General features: G+C 46.1%; 1 long non-coding RNA gene across 1 annotated transcript; it reads left to right on the top strand.

The window, feature by feature from the left end:
• The first annotated feature begins 2,037 nt into the window (after positions 1 to 2,037).
• Positions 2,038 to 4,871, top strand: LOC115398750 (uncharacterized). Its single transcript, XR_003932596.1, has 3 exons — positions 2,038 to 3,290; positions 4,555 to 4,694; positions 4,798 to 4,871. It is a non-coding gene; the product is annotated as an uncharacterized LOC115398750 (long non-coding RNA).
• Positions 4,872 to 6,922: the final 2,051 nt, after the last annotated feature.

Here is a 6,922-nt window from a genome sequence, read left to right as displayed (position 1 = left end):
AGGAGGACCGAGGACTGTCCAGCAGCAGGAGGACCGAGGACTGTCCAGCAGCAGGAGGACCGAGGACTGACCAGCAGCAGGAGGACAGAGGACTGACCAGCAGCAGGAGGACAGAGGACTGACCAGCAGCAGGAGGACAGAGGACTGACCAGCAGCAGGAGGACAGAGGACTGTCCAGCAGCAGGAGGACAGAGGACTGTGCAGCAGCAGGAGGACAGAGGACTGTCCAGCAGCAGGAGGACAGAGGACTGTGCAGCAGCAGGAGGACAGAGGACTGTGCAGCAGCAGGAGGACAGAGGACTGACCAGCAGCAGGAGGACAGAGGACTGACCAGCAGCAGGAGGACAGAGGACTGTGCAGCAGCAGGAGGACAGAGGACTGTGCAGCAGCAGGAGGACAGAGGACTGACCAGCAGCAGGAGGACAGAGGACTGACCAGCAGCAGGAGGACAGAGGACTGTGCAGCAGCAGGAGGACAGAGGACTGTGCAGCAGCAGGAGGACAGAGGACTGACCAGCAGCAGGAGGACAGAGGACTGACCAGCAGCAGGAGGACAGAGGACTGTCCAGCAGCAGGAGGACAGAGGACTGACCAGCAGCAGGAGGACAGAGGACTGTGCAGCAGCAGGAGGACAGAGGACTGTGCAGCAGCAGGAGGACAGAGGACTGACCAGCAGCAGGAGGACAGAGGACTGTGCAGCAGCAGGAGGACAGAGGACTGACCAGCAGCAGGAGGACAGAGGACTGACCAGCAGCAGGAGGACAGAGGACTGTCCAGCAGCAGGAGGACAGAGGACTGTGCAGCAGCAGGAGGACAGAGGACTGTCCAGCAGCTCTTGCCAGCTGCAGAGACTCTGGGACTGACAGGAGAGCAGTCTCGGTGGAGTGGTCTCATCTGAAGTCTGACTGAAAAGGGTCCAGCAGGTTGTTGCTCTGCAGGTGTTCAGAGACTTGGTTAAATACTGAGCGCTACAGTATTTTCGAAGTGAGACTGGCCTGTAGTGTTCAACCTGGGCTGGGTTGAGATGAGGCTTTTTTAGCAGTGGGGGACGCGGGCTTGTTTAAAAGTAACAGGGAAAATGCCGGTTTCCAGGGAGGAATTGACAATGTGTGACTGCAGGTTTGATTATGGACCAGATGGTCTGCAGAATGCTGCTGGGTGTTGGATCCAGAGGACATGCTGTCGGTTTTGAGCTCAGAAGAAGTCTGGAGACCTCATCCTCACTCAGAGGAGCAAACGAGCAGAGAGAAGGAGCAGTGGTGGGTTTGAGCTGACTGGGCTGGTCCGGCTCAGAGAACTGGTTCTGACTGCAGCCTCCTTTTCAGTGGAAAAGGAGGCAAACAGGATCAGCTCAGTGGACGGCTGAGCAGCTGGAGGAGGAAGCAGGGAGTTCAACGCCATAAACATTTTTCTGGAACCAGAAGCTGCACAGATCTGGTTCTGATTAAGTTTTTTTTTTTTTTTTTTTTTTTTTTTTTTTTTTTGTGGACTGCAAGCAGAGGTAAAGGAAGCAAGTTTCTGTTTGTATGAGGACCAATCAGTGGGTTCTTGAGATTTACGCCACTTTTTTTCTGCTGCCCTGAGTCCAGCTCTTAGTTTTCTCTAAAATAAGCTTTTTAACTTATTCCCTACCACTGACGTTTATAGACGTCCATTCCTACCTGAATATTTGCTGCCAATGTTTTTTTCTTTTTTTAGCAGGCGGGATTGGAAGACATTCTCAAGTACTGTGTGCATGAATTTCCGACTTGTGAATTTAGTAGAGTAGAATAGAATAGAATAGAATAGAATAGAATAGAGCAGAAAAGAATAGAACTTTATTTGTCACTGTAAGAAGTACAACGAAGTTGTGAAGCCCTTCAGTCATTGCAAAGTAGTGCACTGCTGACCTGAAACAGTAGGTGGCAGTGTAAACTCTTTCGATTTAGTAATGAGCTGATGATCGCAGGAGAAGATGGGAGGATGAAAAACATGATCAGAGCTGTTCAGGCGGCTCACACTCTAAAGGCCTCGGCATGCTTTTCTTGCTTGGCTCTCGAGGAGGCGGACGCTTTTTCTGTTGCTGCTACTTTGCTTCTCCCTCCATCTTGTCTCTGCTTGCTGCACTCTCGTCTCGTGCGTTTGACTGGAGTAATCACTTGACGAGGTTTTTCCTAACAAACCAAAATATCAACCATGGAATTGATCAGCTGGTCAGCTGATCAACTTGATCAATGCAATTGATTTGATTTTTTTTTCAACGAAGAGCAGAGGAGCGGGGGAACCTGCCTGCCCAGACGGGACTCGGCATGCTGGGTATGTGATTGACGCCTGGGGCAAGTTGAGGGGTGTCACATGCCTGGCACCCCTGTCCGTGGGGGGACATAGGAAATTTTTGCTTTTTCGAATTTGTGATGACTGGCCTGCAGCTGATTGGTTTGTGCTGCAGCCTGATCTTCTGGAGGATTAAGAAGATCGCCACCACAAAAGACGTCCAAGGGAGGACGGTCTTTTCAAACCAACAGGCAAAAGCTGGCGCTGACCGTGTGTGCGAACTCTTTCAAAAGGTGGACAATTTGCCTGGGGCTTTGGACGATTTGAGACGCAAGATGGATTTCATCTCGAGAAGTTTAAACTCAGCTGCTGTCTGAAAAGCTGAGCACCAAGCAGAGGAAGGTCAAACGGCTCCTTCCACACCAAAAGGAGATACCTTCTGATTGCATCCCTTGGAATTCAAAACAATCCTCTGAAAGGCCCAAGGTCAAAGGATCGCTTATCTATCTCCTTTCCGTCTCACTCCCAATGCAATCCAAACTCACTCTGGACTGCTTCTGATGAGGCCATCTCCACAGCAAGTATCATCTGCAAGTGGGTCACCTGGAGCGAACCGATATCCTCACACCTGCACCCACGATGTTTCCGTACCCCAAACCAACCACCTCACCCACCCTTCTGATGTTTGATTCCCCTGTCAGCCACCTGTAAATCGCTGCCGGGGCAAACATTTTATTTCGGTCTTAATAATTCAATTAATTCAATGCTCCACAAGAAGCTAAGCAAAGTTGGGCTGGATGACGACACCCAGCAGCTGAAGAAAGTTCTCCTGCCGGCTGACATTTGAGGCCGTAGCACCTCACCACAGGCTCTGCTTGTCCAGATGTTTCCATCAACGCAACACAGATGGTGTAACTACGACGTTTTTACTGGGAGAACTGATAATTGATAAGGGATTTGTTATTGAGGCTTTCTGAAGAAAAGATGAGTCGAGTCTCCTGTTCAACAGAATTCTCAACTTCATCCGTCCTCTTTCAGGTATTTTTGATCAATTAATATCTTGTCTGTACATAAAATGAAAAGAAATATGCTCATTTTTTGTTCTGCAAAAGCTGCAAAAGTTTATTTTTTTGATGGCAGAAGCAAGGCAGCTCAGTAGTAAACAGATCAGAGAAGTGTAGTGTACTGAAAGTGAGCAGAGAATTGATGGCAGAGAATCATATAAAGATCCAAGATATAAGTAAAAGATATTAACGGATCATGATACCTAATGAATAAGATAGGTAAAAGAACATAGGTCATAAGGTCATATAAACAGTACAGCCAAGACAACGCTGTGTAAGTGTGGACTGGAATGTTTTATGGAACAGATAGGTTTTCAAATGTTTTTTTGAAAGCATCCACTGAGTCCAGGGGGCACAAGAGGAAGTTCATTCATCTAGACGAGGTGCAGGAGATATAAACGAGTGGTCTCCCGTAGTTTTAAAGTGAGTTCTAAGGACTCTCAGCAGGTTTGCTCTAAGGACCTCAGGCTTCGAGCCGAGCTGTAGGGGTCGATTAAGTCTGTGATGTACATGGGAGCCTGGCCACAGAGGGCTCTAAAGATCAGCACAAGAATTTTAAACGGGACATGGAACACAACAGGAAGCCAGTGGAGTTATGACATGAATTAATTTTCAGTGTATCAATAACCAAAACAGACAGTTCATTATTGAACGTTAATGACATTTTGTTAATCAAAAAGAGGTACAAAGTAAAGTGAATGTCTACATGGACACTTAAGGTGTAATATAGGATGTTCTATTTGCTTTGAGTTCCGGGTGGATCATCAAAATAACTGGTGGGTCCGTTTGTCAATCATTCTGATGAGCTGCTTTCGTCAGTGCTCGCTCCCAATAAGCTTCTCCCTTTTTGCTCATGCGCATTCAGAGTGTTTATGTAGCCGTGAGCTTCGGTTTCAGCTAGTACTGACCGATGGCGAGTCTGACATAATGAAACTGTAACTGTTTCGGAAAATAAGCTTTATGAGCGAGGCCGATCGCGGACACTGTAAACAGAGCCGTGCACGCCGGAGAAGAGGAAATCGCGCTCGCGCGCTTCCGCCATTGATAGGCGTTTCCTCTGGAGAAGCCGTCGAGCAGGTCTGGCACATGCGCGTTTTTCAAAAAGCAAGTAACAGACGTTTGGCTTCGTCTTTTAGAGAAAATCCTAAATTACACCTTTACATAAATATACAGACAAATTCAGGTGACTTGATGAGTGATTGTTTGAAAACTGATCGGCTTTCTGCTCCATTTAATAGAGCATGGTCTCTTCAGCTGGGTCCATTTTGGCGTTATATATACTGACTGGCAGAGTGCCGAGGTAAGCCAAGAAACTGTGACCAATCACAGAAGACTTTGCGGACCACCCAAACGAAGAAAGTTCGCTTGAGGGGGCCAGGTGAGTCAAGTGTGTTCTGCCAGGAGGAGCTGCTGTAACGCGTGGAATATGAATATGAAAGTCCAGCTGCTTTTACAATTGGCTGATCTTTTTTTTTCCACAGGTGATTGTACATCTACCATGAGAGCGTTTGTATCTGTAAAGCAAGACTATAGGTGCCCGGACTAATAATGAGCGACTCTGTATTTAATTATTTACAATAAATCACAATGCACCCAAAATGACTTTACAATTAAACTGGTATTTTTGGATGAATACATCAAAAAAACACAGTTACTTCACAAAGACAGTCTCAGTTACAACAATGTTGAATAAACCTTGTTTTTTTTTGTTTTTTTAATTATTATTATTTCTTCTACTACTTGAAGTTGAAGTGGTTTGTTGAGAACAGTACACACATGAAAAACTGTCAGTGTCATCTAGTACAAAGTACAGTTACATCACGTCATGTTCAACAGGAGACCACAATGGAACAATGGAGTTACTGAGAGTTCCTAAAGACTGACAGCCCCCTTCAGCACACGCGCACACGTGCACGCACGCGCACGCACGCACACGCACACACAGTCATGGGAAAGAGTTCCAGCCAGCCAACAGTGGCTTGCAGCTCACCGTGTTCACAAATAAACACACACAATCCGAACAGTGGGTCAGTTCAAGCCCAGGAAAACATAACAGCACTGAGCCGTCATTCCCTGTCCCCGTTTCAACAACTGTCTCTGCATCAACACCTGTCCCCGTTTCAACAACTGTCTCTGCATCAACACCTGTCCCCGTTTCAACAACTGTCTCTGCATCAACACCTGTCCCCGTTTCAACAACTGTCTCTGCATCAACACCTGTCCCCGTTTCAACAACTGTCTCTGCATCAACACCTGTCCCCGTTTCAACAACCATCTCCGCATCAACACCTGTTTCCATCAAATCAAATCAACCTTTATTTATAAAACACCTTTCATACATAAAAGCAACACAAAGTGCTTTACAGCATTTAAAAAGAAGAAGACATTACACAATAAACCCATCTCTCCCACCCACAATATATCCATATCACAAATACTACATGCACACATATGCACAATCACAGGACCCACATTAGGGGAACATGGCATGGCACTACGGATCAGGAAAATGCCCCATTGAGGCCGTTCACATCGGGAGGAGTCACAGGGTGGCTGTCACTGTTCTCGTCCCAACTTCAAATCTCTGTCTTCAGTCCTTCTCTTCAGGTGAGAACCTTTTTTCCGTGCGTCTCCGTCCACATAGTTAAAAATGTGTAGGCGCTTCGTGCGGAAATTTTCTGCATGAGACAGTTGCGTAGGGGGCGTGGCTTCAGAAATTACATCACTTTTCCACACGGAGCCGGGCAGGACGCATCGAGCATAAAACAGCTTTTAGTCCAGTCTGTCCTGAAGGACGGTGCTGCAGCGAGAGCTCCCCCCACAGTATCAAGTCCACAGAGATGATTAGAGGACGGGTGTACAGGGAACCGGGCAGAGCTCAGATCTGTGCTTCAGTTTTCATTTTTCAGTATGGCTGACTATCATGTTTGGATTCTAGGAAACTCGTAACTCACTGACTGCCAAAGACGTGGATCGAAATATTTTGCTTTTTTTGTTGCTGGGGAGGCATGTCAAAGCCTTATACATCTTGTATATGAATATCAGACATGTAGGCCATCAGAGCTGCAACTATCGAGTATTTTTGGAATCAAGTATTCTGTCGATTATTTCTTCAAGAGTACTCTGACGAATTATACTTTATTATTAAAAAAAATAAATCAACTTTATACAATGCAAGATGTTAAGGATTTCAAAATAAGCAACCAAATGGCATTTTTTCCTCAGAAACGTTTTTTCTTTTAAACATTTTCCAAATTTAAACCAGTACTGGCCCCACCCGACATCTCTTGGATATGTCTGTCAATCACAACAGTCCGGGTGACACGCACGCACGCACGCACGCACGCACGCACGCACGCACGCACGCACGCACGCCTGTAAATAGATTATTTGATTTATGTTCTAAATCTGAAAATAAATGTAGCTATGCTGTCATCAGAAGTCTTTCCTGTATTGTTTTTGTTGTTACGTAGAAGTAAAAAACAATTCAGACGTTTGAGGAAAACTAAAAAAAAAAAAAAAAAAAAAAAAAAATGGATGTCAGTCACCGTTTTACTTGAATTTGCTTCAAAATAAGGCATTTTCACTGAAACCCCCCTATGTTCT

This window comes from Salarias fasciatus, chromosome 12, assembly GCF_902148845.1.
Source record: "Salarias fasciatus chromosome 12, fSalaFa1.1, whole genome shotgun sequence".
Taxonomy (NCBI): Eukaryota; Metazoa; Chordata; class Actinopteri; order Blenniiformes; family Blenniidae; genus Salarias; species Salarias fasciatus.
The sequence above is the reverse complement of the archived record's forward strand: the minus strand, read 5'-3'. Positions and strand labels throughout refer to the sequence as shown.